The 17,343-nt window shown below is 46.9% G+C and overlaps 1 protein-coding gene across 3 annotated transcripts in view; it reads right to left on the reverse strand.

Annotated features, from left to right (window-relative positions):
* The window catches only part of AZIN1 (antizyme inhibitor 1), a 77,354-nt gene that overhangs the window by 39,093 nt on the left and 20,918 nt on the right, over window positions 1-17,343 (reverse strand). Inside the window, exon 1 of one of the 3 annotated variants that reach the window (XM_068237762.1) lies at window positions 3,869-3,957. The exons of the other annotated variants lie outside the window; for them this stretch is intronic. The gene's annotated coding sequence lies outside the window, so the exon portion shown is untranslated. Of the gene's footprint in view, window positions 1-3,868; window positions 3,958-17,343 lie in introns of those variants that run through there. 3 annotated transcript variants of the gene reach the window in all.

Below are 17,343 nucleotides of genomic sequence, written 5' to 3' on the forward strand. Positions count from 1 at the left end.
GAACACCAGTGATCTCTATGGGACCAATCTCACTGCAGCATTTTGGCTGCAATCGCAATGAGATCATCGTGCCCCCCGAATGAGAATGGCAAGGTGCAATTGTTGAACATTTTTAGTGCAAAACTTTTTTTGCAAGACAAGTGTGAACCAGCCCTAACCCAGGCTGACCCAAATAGAGTACACAGATAAGGTCCTCCTATGACCACACTAGCAGCATCATCTAGGTTTGGAGAATTGGTAATAGCTGAAGGCATGCTCTACACTGCACTGAGCAGGTGTGTGCTTCAACTCTGGACATTACGTGGCACAATCCAATCACGGCTGGGTAGGAGAGGGGTATGTGCACGGTGGATAGACAGCTGTGCAACCAGAGGGGGAGGAGGGGCATGTGTGGACCAGGGCTGTAGAGTCCAAGAGTCAACACAATTTTGGGTTCCTGGAGTCAGTCTGAGGTTTCAATAAACTGAAGAGTTGGGAGTAGATTTTTGTACCAACACCACAGCCCCGTGTGGGACAGCAGCCAATACATACAGTGGACGACTTGGAAATTACAGATTTATCGAACACATATCTCCAGCATGTAGTGTCACTGTCCCATGAGATCACAATCCAATCCGTACCATAGGAATCATCCAGTAACTTCAGTCTGAAGGTGTGTACACAATTACCATTACCATCGCCCACAGGGCACAGGGGCTGCTGTATACACCCTACGGAGCGTGCCGAGAGCCAGCTAGCATGTGCACAAGGATTTAAAGGAAATTTTGTGTGGAACGAATTAACATATCTATATTTATGAGGTGTGAAAGTAAACAAGAGTGCCTGAAGGAAGCCCCTGTAAACATAGGGAGAACATACATCCACAATGCAGATAGTGTAATGGTTGATGGTATAATGGTTAAGGGCTCTGCCTCTGACACAGGAGACCAGGGTTCAAATCTCGGCTCTGCCTGTTCAGTAAGCCAGCACTAATTCAGTAGGAGACCTTTGGCAAGTCTCCCTTACACTGCTATTGCCAATAGAGTGCGCCCTAGTGGCTGCTGCTCTGCTCTGGCGCTTTGAGTCCGCAAGGAGAAAAGCGCAATATAAATGTTATTTGTCTTGTCTAGTGTCCTAGCAAAGATCTGAAGCAAGGTCTATTGCAAGGGCAAAAGTGCTATCCACTATTCCACATCACTGAAGCCAGAAAGATCAGGACAGCCAAACTACTGGCATTAGTCAAACTGAAAAAATGGCAGTTTCCATACCGCTGTTACTACTTGGCCATTTTAAAACAAATCTGAATTAAAAAAAAAAAAAGATCCTTACCACACTTCTGTTACTCATTGACCGCTCCCGCTGCTTATCGAGACTCTTCACAGCTGTGCGCCCCCAGTTTATGAGTGCAACTGCACAGGAATGAGTATGGTCCGAGGCTGCACAGTAACAAAGCCGGTCATGCAGGGGGTAAAAGCTGTGCTAGGGCAGCTCCATGCAACTGCCAGATAGTACTTTGCGTCCGCACAGTAAGGCCACGCTTGTACACAGCAGTGCGGCTGCGATTGAACATATTCTACATTGTGGAATGTCGAAGGGTCCTAGCGTACAAACTGAAGGGATGAAGAAGACCAGGGAAGTTTGGACTATCCATAGGCATCCCTCTGAAGTAAGGGTCTATTTTTTCCCCAGTTCAGGTATGCTTTAAGTATTCTCTGACATGTTAAATTAATTTGTAGTGAATAAGTTAATAAAAGCAAGAAGTTTTGAATCCGGACAATACATTTGGCTAAGGAATAAGCTTTCAGCTATGAAGCCTTCCTCGGACTACTCCTATACAGGAGTCGTGGCTGAGGTAGGCTCCACAGCCAAAAGCTTACAGCTTTTCTTCTAAGTTAGCCAATAAATAGTATCATCTGGATTCAAAACTTCAAGGTTATTCCAGCATACAGAGAGTGCTTGAAGGGTATGCTAAAAGGAAGCATGCACAGCACGGTTACATAAGCAGCTCAGGCAAGTTAACTACTTATTTAGAAAACTACCCCGGCTCCTCCGAACTACCGAGGCTGCTTAATTACCATAACCATAAAGATTAGCACTGCCCAACTAGACAGCTCATCACTGCTAGTGGACACATTCTATGAGACAACATACAGGTGTGACAAGAACTGCCAGCGGCAACACATTTAAGGTGCGTACACGCACTACATCCGGCAACGACGGGTCCGTCAGACCATCCCGCTGGGCGGACATTCAGCCCACCACGCGTACACGCAATACCCTCCAGCGGGAGGGTCTGACGGACCAGTCGTTGCCGGATGTAGTGCGTGTATGCGCCTTAAGCATTTTCCTGCAGGCTACTCTGCATAGCTACCAGTTTTTAAGATGAGAAGACAAATTACAATGGAATTCCTAAACAACTTCCATTGACTGAAATCAGAAGATTTAGAGCTGTAATTTAAGGAGAAATGACTAAAGCCCTGTTTAAACAGCTGTTTCCCCTCCTTTCTGCATAAAGTAGCAATAGAGTATATTTGAGAGGGAAAACACGTCTGATTCCTTTGTAACACCCCCCAAACTAAGTCTAAGGAGAGCTCATTACTCTCAGGAAGAGTCCACAACTACTCAATGCAGCAGAATCTGCAGTTTCCTCTCTCAATTGTTCCCTTATTCAATCACCCAGATTACAAAACCACCAGGCAGCATTGAGAACACAATCAGGCCTATTCAGAGTGAATTAGGTAAATTAACTCACAGGATATAGCAGCCAGAGGTGAATACAGAGGCAGTGGACTTCATGAATAAGGACAGGTGCCTGGGTCAGGCGTACCACACTGCAGGACAAGTTTCAAAACTCAGGCAGACAAAGCTCCATACAAACAGCTAGTGCCTAGTTTAAAGGGAATCTGAAGTGAAAATAAACGTCTGGTATACTGAATTGTATGTGTAGTACAGCTAATAGTCATATTGTTTCCAGTAGAGGAAGAGTTAAGAAACTTTACTATCTATGCAAAAAAGCTTCTCCGAGCTCTCCGACTAATTGAGTCAGAGAGCAGTGCTATTTTCTGAAGCACTTAGACATCAAACAATGAAAGACAACTTAGAAAATTTTATTGCAGAGAAGTTCAGAGGGTCATTAGCTCTGCTCTGTTTTATAGTTTAAGATGCTGAGTGTAATTTGTAAACTGCAAAAAGAATAATGCAATGTTATAAAAAAAAAGCTATATAACTGAAAAAATTTTTATGAGTCTTCTTTGCTACTAATGTTTTATTCCTCATCCGTACTACACATACAACTCATACATTTTTTCCGCTTCATTGTCCAGTTTCTTTTAGTGGAGCCGGCTATTAAAATGTTCCTGCTGGCTCCTTGACTAGACTGGCTTCTGAATTCCACGGTTTATAACTGGTATATAAACACAAACCTCGTTACAGCTTCCTTAAAACTAATTCCAGGCAGCGTTCTCCCCGGGTGCTCCACCCAGCTAATTTTGGCGAGCACCCGGCTGTCATCAGCTCACCTCCTCTGCTGTAAGAGTTGCACTGACCCTGCATTCCCCTCTTACACCCCCACCTAGCTACTTTTTCATGCCACCCAGCTAGAAAAAATTTCTGGGGAGAACACTGCCAGGGGATTCCTAACCTCACCCTAGCCACAGTGAAAGCTGTGCTATCCTATGAATGGAGAGGTGTGCTTAGACAAATCTGCTCAGATGAAATCACATTGGTGAAAAAGTCTGTCCTTCCCTGCATTTTACAATGCAAGGAAGTGTGAGCACAATCTTATAACTGTTACAGACAAGGCAGTGTAGAAAGTTTCTACCCTCCGCATTAGTATGCCGACATGCCTATATGACCACAATACTCAGCCATAAGCGAGCTAGTGCTGTACCTGAGACATTGATCAGCAGGCATCCTCTGAGTGCAGCGAGCCTTCTGGCAGAGGGAAGTCACCGCATCACGCTGGTCCATCAGACTGACACAGGGACCCGACACGGACAGATTATATTGTTCATTTAATGACAGGAAGAGGAGAAATCTAAAAATGGGCTGGCTCAGGCAGGAAAGAAATCCCTCACCCCACCCTGCATTCCCTCCATTCGCTGCCACCACCGGCGGCATGCACACCAGACAACAAAAATGATAAAAGAAATCTGGTAAAAGGGAAAGCCGGCGCCAAAGCAGGGCATGACTTGCCTGAGTTGTCCGGCCCTCATGTGACATTAACACATTCACTGACAGGGGAGAGCAACCAGCCACAATCCTGTCCCAATGCCTTATGATCCTATTGTATAACAAGTTTATCCATGTCACAGCAGAACTAAACTTCGAGTAAAGTGAAGTGTCATTTTCCCACTTAGCATGAAACTCACACGCTGAACTTTTCTGTGCACCAAGTGCTGGCAGAAGCTGTTCACTGTATCCGAGTGAGAACATCTCTGACCTGTGAAGATTGTTCAGGAGCGTGGATAAGGACATACACAACAGTCACCCACAGCAACTAAGACCTGATCCATAGTTTGGCAGCTCCAGGCAGATATCAGCTGCTACTTTGGAAGAAGGTGTAAGGAAGGTAACAAAATATTCGCTCAGCTAAACCATATCGCTTATGCTGTACACACTAGAATTTCCACTGTTGTGTGTACCAGCCATATGAGTATGGTGTATTTATATAGCACTGGCATCTTCCACATCTTCTGTTGTGTTATCACTTAACTGTCCCTCAGGGGCTCACATTCGAATCGCTAAACAGTCTAGGGCACATGTGTCAAACTCTGGCCCGCCGCTACTTTTGTAAACATTACATTTGGCCTGCTGCGCTTTTAAACTTGGCCCGCAGCTACGCTAGCGGGCCCGCTCTGCTCCGCCCAGCCCACCTTCTCACATAAGTGATAGAGTGTTGCTACGCTCTATCACTCTGTTCCTCCTCCGCATCTCCCTTCGCATGATTGCATCCCTTATCGCACTCTCCGGCGTGGTGGGTGGCGGCAGTTCTGCACACCAGCGTGACACGTGCACTGAAGACAGGAGAGTGGTGTGTTTGTGCCTGCCTGCTAGCGCTTGTATACAGGAAGTTGCTGTATACGCGCGCCAGAAGGCAGGGACACACTGCTCTCCTGCATCATTCTTCGTTGTGTGGATCACGGTGTGCAGACTGCAGAACTGCCGCCACATGCCGCGCTGGAGAGTGCAACAGCCAGGGATGTGATCACCAGAGGAGGTGAGGGAGTGAAAGGGGGCGCTCGCTGGCTGGTTTTCTACAGTGGGCACCAGCTATAGCCTGGCTACCTAAACTGGGGCACCAGCTATAGCCTGGCTACCTAAACTGGGGCACCAGCTATAGCCTGGCTACCTATACTGGGGCACCTGCTATGCCTGGCTACCTATACTGGGGCACCTGCTATGCCTGGCTACCTATACTGGGGCACCTGCTATGCCTGGCTACCTATACTGGGGCACCTGCTATGTCTGGCTACCTATACTAGGCCACCTGCTATGTCTGGCTACCTATACTGGGGCTACTATTCCTGGCTACCTAAACTGGGGCACCTACTATTCCTAGCTACCTATTCTGGGGCTCCTATGCCTGCTACTTATACATACCTGGCTAACCTATATACTGGGGGCACCTATGCCTAGCTATACCGGAGGCACCTATTCTGGGCTACCTATACTGGGGACAACTAAATACCTGGCTTCCTATACAGGTGTCCCCTATGCCTGGCTACCCTACCTACAATGAGGGTTTTTTTTGCATCGCGGCTATAACGTGCAGTGCAAATTGTGCGGTCATTCCAAATGGTGGGGGATAAATATACTTGTCGGCCCTCGACCTGGTCTAAGTTTTACATTTCGGCCCTCCGTCTATTTGAGTTTGACACCCCTGGTCTAGGGCCAATTTTAAAGTATAATGTATTGTAGTCTTATGCTGGGCATACACTGATGCAATTATGCGCCGGATCGAGCCGCTGGCTCGATGCTGGCACATCCCCGCCGGCGCTCCTTATCCAGCCGCTCGTTTCCCCGCTATTGTTTGCCGGCGGGGAATCTATCCGGCAGGTCATCGGACCTGTCGGATATTATCAATCGAGCCATCAGCGGCTCGATTGATAAGGAAAAGAAACTCAGTCTATGCCCAGCATAAGGTTAATTTGAGGGGGAAGCCAATCACCTGTTTTTAAGATGTGGGGGAAGCTAGAATCACTGGAGGAAACCCATGCGCACACAGGGAGAACATACAAACTCCTTGCAGATGTTGGCCTGGCTGGGAATCCAGCGCTGCAAGGTGAGAGCGCTGACCACTAGGCCACTGTGCTGCCTGTTTGTGTATGAGGCAAAACATACTGTTGGGATTATGAGCTCCTCTGACAGTAACATGTCAGTGCTATACAAGTACATAATAGAAATATGTGCAGCTTTTGCACTCTTACTGGATATGAAGGAGCAGTGGAGGAAGGTCAGATCCACAATTTTTAGGTGTTATGCTGGGCATACACAGAGCGTTTGCTCCTTATCAATCGAGCCGCTGATGGCTCGATTGATATCCAACAGGTCGGATGACCCGCTGGATAGATTCCCCGCAGGCGGACAATAGTGGGGAATCGAGCGGAAGATAAGAAGTGCCTGCAGCAGTGTTCTCCCCAGGACTTATTAGGTGGGCGGGCCGCCCCGGCTGTTTTGAAACCCGCCGGCGCCTTTTTTCTGAGTATTTACACTTTCTCTGAGCGGTGATCCTCAAGAAAATGGCCGCTGCGAAGCCTTGAACTGGGGACACTTAGTGCACAGTGCACTGGGCGGGATGGGTCAGCGTCTTCCACAAATCAATGTGCGTCTGCACCACCCTCCAGCCAATAGGCGGCCTCGCCGACCTGCACGGCGGTCACATGGTGATGTGATGTCCCCAGGGTCCTAGCACTGCCGTGCGGCGAACCTGAGAACAACGGAGTCACGGAGGTTCAAGAGTCTGACAGACATACTTGGAAAGTGTTCCATTCCCCCCATTCATCAGCCTCAGGTTGCTTTACATCCTGAAGCACAATTCGGCCTCAACGCTTGTTCTGGAACTTCACCATGTGGTTCACTCCAGCCTCGCTCTCCTTGTAGTTCTGGCCGACCTGGGAAGTCATGATGCTGGTGGGATTCGGTGGTGTCTCTGACTGAATAGGAGTGAGGATCGGTCCGGCGCACAGAAGCCTCTGTTCCGTTGAATCACTGTTGAAGCAAGAACCGAAGTATCTGCTACTCTCTGGTGAATACGCTGCTGCAGGCGAGCTATGCCTACCAGTCCCTGGGCTTTTACGTTGTGTCTGAGAAGAAGAGAGACCATTCTGAAGACTTGCTGACATTCCAGAACAAGTGTGGAGGCCGAATTGTGCTTCAGGATGTGAAGATACTTGGAAAGCAGGTTTTAAAAAATGCTCCAAATTCCGGTGTAATGTTTATTTCTTGTTTTATTCCATTGACGTATTTAATCACTTTAAGCCCAAACTCCAGCAAAATATTTGACTGGTGGGGGGTGCAGAGTCAGGTTGCAGGTGTTTGTAGTTCCAAAATAGTTTCCTGCGCTTCTGTCCTGTTATTCCCTATCAGGTGAGTAATATAATCATGGTATGCTAATTTTTATTTCTGATCCTTCATTTTCTTTTGCTCTATAATTAGTTTTTTAAGGTTGATTCAATATTTTGTTTGGGGTTAAGATTTCGGAGAGGAGAGTTGACAGCTGATTAAACAGCTACTAGGTATTTTTGTTTTTTAATATATAATAGAGGATTCAAAGTTTTTATTCTGCATTGAGGATTTCTGCCTGTTGAGAAGCAAAGTGTTACTTTGAAAATGAATCCATGCAAATGCTAAAGGTCCTTTTACACTGTTGCATTCCTTTGCAATGTAATCGCATGGTATGTTCACATCGGGTGCAGTAAATCTGGTCCCGTCAAAGCAGTGCACAACGTGCGTTTACAGTGGCAGTGTAACATGTTTAATGTATGCTTCACATGACACTTTTACCGCGTGCACTGTGCGCTATGCAACTTTCCACCACCATTGTGATCTTTTCGCAACTCAAAGAGTATGGCATGGAAGGACATAGGGCTAGTTTCCACTAGGGGTTATTTGCAGCATTACCTCGTATGCAAATGAATTTGCCTCGCCGTGGACCCGCCCCACAGTGGATGGCACACGCCACTGGCTGGCAGAGGAGGATGGAGGCATCCGGGCTATCAGCAGGGATGAGTACCGAGGTGGATGGAGGAATCCGGGTGATTAGCAGGAATGAGTACCACATAGGCCTGAAAGATAAATCGAATTTAAACCGAAATCGCGATCACCAAGATCACAATTTTGGAATCGTCAAATCGGCAATTATCGCAATCACGTCATTTCCACATGGGGGAAGATTGAAGTGGCTTCAAACTTCACCAAAATCCCGGCGCGTGCGGCCCGCAGTGTTGGACATACCTTCCGCACGAGTCGAAACGCTGTCCGTCCTCTATCACCGTCTGCCAGCTCTTGTGCTTGGCAAAACTCTGGGTTCCTGTATGTCACATGATATACAGGAAGTATTCCGTGCAGGCATTGCTGGACTCGTGCTGGAAGCTATGTCCAGAACTGATGCAACTTGGGGGACTAAGGAGGCACAGAGACAGAGTGGGCAGGGCACAGAGAGAGAGAAAGAGCAGGCACAGAGACACAAAGGCTATCATTCATAAAGCATTTCCGCATGCGGAAATGCTTAAGACAGTTGACTTTACCAACCACTTAGCAAAGTCAACATTCATAAAGGCTCTTTCCGCATGAAAAAAATGACACTACAGAGCAGAGTGATAAATCACCGCCTTGTGCGGTGATTATCGGAACAAATGTAGCAAAATGTTAATTCATAAAGATCACCGCAAGCGGAGTGAGGTCGGGAAGTACCGCTCCCTCTGATGTGGCGATACCAATGTAAGTGAATGGAGACACACAGACCTCCCAGGCAGCTGCAGCAGAGCGGAACACGGAGAAATGTATCAACTCGGCAGCTTCCGTGTCTCCGCCTGCCTACCGCCAACCTAGTTCGGGGAATCTCCGCACTGCTACCGCACATTGATACTTATTTATGAATGCCCACCCAGAAGTCTTAAACACAGCCAGCTGTGTTTTCCCGCACTGATTCTCCATACCGACAGCACTTTCATGAATGATAGCCAAAGTGGGCAAGAGAGACCCAGAGGAGGCATAAAGAGGCAAAGGGGGCACAAAGAGGGGGAACAAAGCTTCATTTGAAGGAAATCGTGAATTGAAATCGCAATTTCAGACAGAAATCACTCAAATCAATTTTTTCCTAAAATCGTTCAGGCCTAGTACCACAGCCTGCGTCCTGTCTGACAGCAGTTGCTGAAGTTGGGGGAGACCTTCGGGAAGCAGCAGAGGATCAGATTTCACACCATACGATGTAAGGAGCAACCTGCTGCCATGCTATCCGAGAGGGCGGGACCTGCCTACCTTCCTACCCACTAGCCTCCAGCCTGATCTTTTTACCTACTCACCCACCCCACTAGCCACCAGCCCGACCTACTTTCCTACCCACAGCACTAGCCACCCAAAAAAACCCAAAAAACAGGGCCCTTTTGAGTTACAGCGTTACATTAGTTAGCTATGCCCATGTCATGATCACGCCCATTTTACTCCACCCGGCTACTTTTTCATGCCACCCGGCTGGAAAAAAATTTTCTGGGGAGAACACTGACACCTAATTTTTTTCCCTCCTTGTGCTTCTCGCTAAGCAGAAGAACAAGGGGGATGCGGAAATTTTTACTGGCAGAAAGACTGAAGACTCTTGTAAGAGCGCTTCAGTTTTTCTGCTGGGGAGACTGATCGGTGATCGGGAACCATGTTCCCGTTCACTGATCCCAGGGCTACCGGGGACACCACGGGGCACGCCCGCGATGGCGCCACTGCAGCAGAGCAGCCGGCCAGACTTGAGCTTCACGTCCGGGCGGCTGAAATAGTTTAACACGGAAGATCTGCACATGGAATGGGAGGCCAGCTTCTGCACAAGGTGTTAAGGGCTGGTTAAGACGGGCGTCGGCCAGTGTCCCTGCATGTCATTTACCGCTGGGATCCACCACATCTTGCATTGAGATAAATGGGAGCATTCATCTCAATGCTTTGCCGACGATTGCACAAGCGCCTGGGTGGATCAAATTTTCGAAGACACTATGTAGCTTCTGGCGTTGGCTGCGTTTGCGGTTCCATAATACCCTAGGGCAGAGATGGCTAACCTTGGCACTCCAGCTGTGAAAACTAAAAATCCCATCATGCCTCTGCCTCCACGAGTTATGCTTAGAGCTGTCAGTATTGCAATGCCTCATGGGACTAGTTCCACCACACATGCAGTGCCAAGGTTAGCCATCACTGCCCTAGGGGCTGAAAAATGTATCGACAAACCAATGGGAAACAATGCAAAACGATTTTCTGCTCATAATCGGAAAATTACTTGACATTTGCGAAACAAGCTGCTGGCAGTTGCCTGTGTGAACCAGCCCTAAGCCTTTTCACAAAGGAAGCTGAATGCGGTGGAATCACAGCCTGTCAGATGCTCCCAACAGTCAGTTGCTTTTAAATAAGAACGATTTTCAGTCTTTTAGCCCCTTATATTTTTTTGTGGTTTTTGGTCACCATGAGGTATCCCTAGTCCATACAACTACATTAGTATCAGCATACACTGATAGGGACCAGAAAGCCCAAAACTGACTGCGTACATCAGAGATGCCTATACTTTTTCAGATTGCGAGCTACTTTGAAAATTACAAATAAAAATGACCTACTAGTTAGAACCGGGTAGGGAATCTATGGCCCGGGAGCCAGATGTGGCTCTTGATGGCTACATCTGGCTCACAGACAAATCAGTAGAGGTTGATTCACTCAGCTACACTGCTCAAGCAGCACAGCTTAGTGTGGCAGTGCAAGTAAAATGTTCAAAGTAGGCACGCTACTGCTGTAGCATGCACTACTAACTTACTCAGGCTACCCCATAACAAACAGCTGCTCCAATTGTCCCACTCTGGACCCTGTCAGGCCTAGTGACTTTGCAGGATGAGATCCCTGCACATTGATTGGCCCAGTAGGCTGCCTGTCACTTGACAGGCAGCCTATTGGGCCAAAGTGTGGGGATCTTGTCCTATAAAGTGAATCAACCCCCAAGTCTGCTAACTAATTGTACAAGCTGTTAGTCAGTATTTCTCCTGTCTGGCTCTCGGGGAAATTGCTGAAACCCAAGATAAGATGAAGTCGTGTCTGACACTTCCGTTGCCCGGCGGATCAACTGTATACACATCACCATGACCACAGGGCAACATGGCCCTCTGCTGCGCATGCGCACTGTCCCAGTTTGAAACAATGTATGGCTCTCACGGAAATGCATTTTAAAGTCTGTGGCGTTTATGGCTCTCAGCCAAAAAGGTTCCTGACCTCTGAGTTAGAATCTACAGATACAAGCTGGTCGTCCATCAGCGATTACAAGCTGACAGTAAATTAGATGCATATCTTAGTGTACTCCCTGGTAAGCAAAACAGAATAGTGCTTGGCCAGACTGACAATATCATGCTTACAATATCACTCAGTGTCTGGCAAAATTGTAATCCGCAGCAGAATATAATGCATATGAATATTTGGCTCCCCATCTTGCAACATCATAACCCTCTACACTGTTGTGCAAAACGTCAGGACAGAACACTGCACTAAGCTCATCCAAGTCAGTGTGACACGTACGTCACTCAAGTGGACGGTGTTGGATCTACCCAGAAGTCCTTTGGGATCTATCAGTATATCAAGATCTAATTAGTGGGCACCCCTGGTGTAGTCTGTAAGGTTTATAAGCTATAGCCTCACGCCAGTGGTCCAGGATGTGTGCCTGGCTAGCAGGGGCATAAAGTGATGGTTTGCAAATTTAGGAGTGATGCAAAACAGGAAACCACGGATGCTCAGCCACTGGAATTAAATTAAAAAAACCTCATCTAATGGGGGGCTGCTCCTGTGGCCTCATCCAGATGGAGCTTGCCATCTTATCCACGGATATCCCGCACAGTGCTGCATCTTTGTCTGGTCTAGATGTGCCCTCATCACAATGCATGCCAGGAGATGTAGTCCATGGATGCGAGTACAAAGATGCATTGCAGCAGGAGCACCCATGATGGAGAATTGTGCAAGGCTCTCATATGGTCGAGAGGCCACAGGAGTCTCTACCCCCCACAGCACATCATTGTGAACGTAAAATAGTGTAATTGCAAATGCTTAGTTTACTTTAAAGGACACCTGAACTAAGGATAAAGAGGCAGCCATAATTATATTCTTTTAAATACCTGTTGCCTGGCATTCCTGCTTATCACTGGCTGCAGTAGTGTCTGGATCACATGCCTGAAACAAGCATTCAGCTAATCTAGCTAGACTTCAGTCAGAGCATCTGATCCGCATGCATGTTCAGGGGCTATGGCTAAAAGTATCAGAGGCAGAGGATTCACAGGACAGCCATGCACCTGGTTTTGTTTAAAAGGAAATAAATATGGCAGCCTCCATATCCCTCCCAGTTCAGGTGTGCTTTAATTGCATAATTGCAGTGTTCTCCCCAGGCTCTTTTAGCTGGGTGCTCCACCAGACTAGATTTGGTGACCACAGTCAGTAGGTAGAGGGGGAGGTGCACAAGGCCCAAAAACACTCCGGAGTGCTCCAAGCCTAACAAGATCCAGCAGGTAAAGACAGTGTAAAGGCAAAAAGCGGCTGGGCACGTCCAGTAAAAACAGGCCTTTATTATGATTCCATTAAAAAGCAATGCTAAGGACCAGAGCAATGGTCAGCCAGGAGAGAGGGTAGCAAGCATGCAAGAGACGTCTACAGCTTTTTCGCACTCAGCAAGGAGTGCTTCATCAGGACACTGAGCCCCCCTCATATCCTCCCTTAAATACTCAGTTAGGATAACGAAGGGAGGAGATCGCCACAAGCAGCGCACCCACAATGTCCGCATGAGATACTTCCGGGACGCCGTCTGCGTGCCAAATACCGGAAGGAGCGGGCCGGAAATAGTCATCTGCATAGCCAGAACGCTAGAGCGCATGCGTATGCAGCATCTTATTCTAACTGGTCGCCCCGACTGCCTACTTCATATAGGGAAGCTACCACTAGACTGTTAGCAGATAAATGTCGCCAGACTCCATGCATCTCCTACAAAAAAGTTCCCAATCTTAAAGATCAACTGTTACACAGTGAATTTGTTAGTGTGAACACGCAGAGTTGGTTAGGTAGAAGCAGACCCCCTGGTAACTATAGATGTGGCTCATGCTCTTGCTGTAATCTTTTGATAACGGGCAAGGAATTCCACAGATTTGGTAAATCTGTAAGATTTAACTGCAAAACTAAGGGTATTGTATATGTGCTTATTTGCCCGTGTCAATATATATATGTTGGTTTATCCACCCGTATGATGCAGGATAGATACCAAGAACATTGTAGATCACTGGGCAACCCCCGGGCGAAGGGCTGCCCCAGGGTCATGGAACACATGAATTCTGTGCATACAGGAGATGCTTCACAGCTTAGGTTCTTTGGTTTAGAAACAGTGAAAAGGGATTCTAGGGGTGGTAATTGGGTTAAAAAACTCCAACGCAGGGAAAGCTATTGGATTTCTTTCTTTGAGGCGGTAGGCCCTTTGGGACTAAATGAACGCAATGATTTATCAGTATTTTTGTAACTAGTGATATTTTGCCTGTATCATGTTTATTTGAGTAATATTAATACTATTTCTATTTGAGGTTTTTATAATGAAATCCTTCTGTTTTCTCTTTTCTTTCTCTTTCCTCCCTGTTATAGGTTGAATGTGAGGGGGAGGAGTCTGCCTGCAGCCTCATCCAACAGTGGAATCGTGCATCTTGGTCAGGTAGTTTAGCCTCTTGATTTTGTTTAATAGGGTTTGAGCCACATATTTATGCATTTTGCATGATTAGTTGGCAACTGCCAGCCTGGGCCCGCCTGTTGCTAGGTGCGGGGGGACGCTTTTTCGCGTCTCTTTTCCATCCGCCTTGTTCCTGGCTACGTGGGAGGGCTGGTCCCTTAGTGACCTCTGACTAGAGTGGGGGGGGTGGAGCTTCCCTGTATGAAGTAGGCAGTCGGGGCGACCAGTTAGAATAAGACGCTGCATACGCATGCGCTCTAGCGTTCTGGCTATGCAGATGACGATTTCCGGCCCGCTCCTTCCAGTATTTGGCACGCAGACGGCGTCCCGGAAGTATCTCATGCGGACATTGTGGGTGCGCTGCTTGTGGCGATCTCCTCCCTTCGTTATCCTAACTTAGTATTTAAGGGGGGATATGAGGGGGGCTCAGTGTCCTGATGAAGCACTCCTTGCTGAGTGCGAAACAGCTGTAGACGTCTCTTTCATGCTTGCTACCCTCTCTCCTGGCTGACCATTGCTCTGGTCCTTAGCATTGCTTTTTAATAGAATCATAATAAAGGCCTGTTTTTACTGGACGTGCCCAGCCGCTTTTTGCCTTTACACTGTCTAGATTTGGTGACCACCATCATCGGCTCACCTCCTCCAATGCTGTAAGCAGAGTTGCCCTGCATTTTCATCTCAACCCACCCAGCTACTATTTCATGCCACCCGGCTGGAAAAAATTCTGGGGAGAACACTGCCGCGGGGACGATCAGGGATCGATGCATGCGCCGGCGGAGACGAGCGGTGATGCGCCAGGATCGAGCCCGCGGGTTGATCCGGCGCATAATCTTATCAGTGTATGCCCAGCATTAGAAAGAAATGTTCAGGAGCCAGGCCTACTAACCATTAGAGGAAAGTCCTAAGTTACACAGCTGTAATAAAAAGGCCTAGAGTACCTGACCTGTCATGCATATATACTGTAGTACTGTATCAATTCAGTCAATGGTAGGACTCTTCAATGCTTCAGCAAGTGAGCACTGACTAGGTTAAAGATAGATCAATGTGCCGTGTTCAATACGCAGGGATTTGTGCTTTGCACAAGAATCATGCAACAGCTCTAACAGGAAGCATAGGTCTCACCAGTCAATGCAGATGCAGTATTGACAGTGTGTGCCTCTGTCCTTATTTGTGCGCAGCCTGGATGATACTGTAGTATTGCAGCCATGCACAAGCATGTCACAAATGATGTGCAATTCCCACAGTAATCATGCAGCAGCTTACACAGGAAGCATAGGTCTCAGGTGCTGGTCCTTTTGAGGTAATCTACACAGGCCTAGAGAAGCATGCAGATGGCGAGCAGGCTACAAGCGGCTGCCAGCTTGCCCATTAACTACAGCTCATGGGTCTCCGACTGACATGTATGCACCTGCCCACCTTCCACTATAGCAGGATACAGAGTATAGCAGGGGTTTAAAAAACGTATTTACTATAATAATTTCTATTTCATCTGGGTTTACTATACCAGGCGTCACCCACACTTAATGGTGCTTGGCCAGGACATTTGCATAATTATACCTCAATGTTTTGTATATCAGAATTTACAACGAGTTTATACTGTTTTTCCTTTCAATCTAAGTGCCAAGCTGGCCACACTGTACAATAGTTAGACCAATTTTACATTTAAATATTGAATTTGGCTGCATGTTTACCGCCAGAGCAAGGGATGTGAACCTATTTGGATCTTGGCATTTTAAAGTACCCCTGATCTGAGTGACAGAAGCTGCCATATTTCCTTTTAAACACCAGTTGCCTGGCAGTCCTGCTGATCTTTGGCTGCAGTAGTGTCTGCACCTGAAACAAGCATGCAGCTAATTTGGTTAGAAACCTCTGATCTGCATGCTTGATCAGGGTCTTTGGCTAAAAGTATTAAGCTGTACACGGTGCGATTTTCCGTGCGATAGATGGATCAGATAGATAAAATATGCCATGTCAGATATTGCGCCCGATCGTTTCAGCCCTCGATTTCTCATAGCAGTGAATGGAAAAAGATGAGATCGGGTCACAAAAATGCATGAAAAAAACGTAACGTGTACACCCAGCATTATAGGCTGGGTACACACCCAGTGGTGGCTGGATAGTGTAATGGTTAAGGGCTCTGCCTCTGACACAGGAGACCAGGGTTCGAATCTCTGCTCTGCCTGTTCAGTAAGCCAGCACCTATTCAGTAGGAGACCTTGGGCAAGACTCCCTAAAACTGCTTCTGCCCATAGAGCTCGTCCTAGTGGCTGCAGCTCTGGCGCTTTGAGACCGCCAGGAGAAAAGCGCGATATAAATGTTCTATGTTTGTTGTTTAGAGGCTGAGGATCAGCAGGACAGCCAGGCAATTTTTTTACGGAAATATGGCAGCCTCCATATAGTTCAGGTGTCCTTTAAAGTAACTATTAAAGAAACAGGCCTTGTTCACATTATAGTAACCAAGTATCTCAGGATGACCCAAACTACTAGGAATGTATAGGGGGATAAAAGGAACCAAAAAGTCCTCCTACTAAAAAAGCAAAGCTTAGTGTAATTGCCTTCTTAAAACAGAAGGAAATTTGCAATAATTCAGTTATAAATGTTCACATAAATCACTAGCGCAATCTTGTGTAGCGATGTTTTGTTCACTTCCTGACGTCAATCAGGAAGTGAACTCTGACCTGGAAATTAATACATACAATGTATTTATTAAAGCGCTCAGCAAACAGCTTTTCAAATTGCTTTCAAGCGCTTCTCAATTTTGATATACTTTCTACTGAATCGCAAACGCTCTGGAAATGGAACAAGAGCCAGGTTTGCGATTGGATAGAAAACTCATCGCTTATGTGAGAACACTGAACATTTGAAAAATTCTGCAAATCAATGCTAGGCTGAGTTTTGACACTAAATCACAGCTTGCATAATTTCACAGTAATACTGCTGTTCATGTTTGGCCATTAGTGCGATGCTGACATCTGCCACTGCACAGAAAATTGGGTACAGATGTAATTTTTACTGCACGCTGGCTACTTGCAGCTCTCACTACAGCAAACATGCTCATTTGCATACTTGTACTCCTAAGGGCTTATTCACAGTGGAACCTTGCAGAGCTGTGTCAAAGTCCTATAACGTAGCTTACCGCACTACAATGATAATCCTATGGGACATTCACAGTGCGGTGTTAGCATTGCGTTGTAACATGTAGCATCATGGTAACACTGCTGCATTACGTTACCTCTAAACACATTACCACGTACAGGAAAGAATCATTTTCCATGTGCTTTACCACCCTTTTCTGTTTTGTAATGCTGCATTGCAACTTTAACTTTGCATTACAAAGCAACATCCCACTGAGTAAGCCCTAAAGCTGAACACCACACTGAGGGAGGTCACTACATCTTGCCCCTTCCAGTATTACGCTGATCTGACTTTGCCTCCACTCATCC

Source organism: Hyperolius riggenbachi, chromosome 5 (genome assembly GCF_040937935.1).
Source record: "Hyperolius riggenbachi isolate aHypRig1 chromosome 5, aHypRig1.pri, whole genome shotgun sequence".
Taxonomy (NCBI): domain Eukaryota; kingdom Metazoa; phylum Chordata; class Amphibia; order Anura; family Hyperoliidae; genus Hyperolius; species Hyperolius riggenbachi.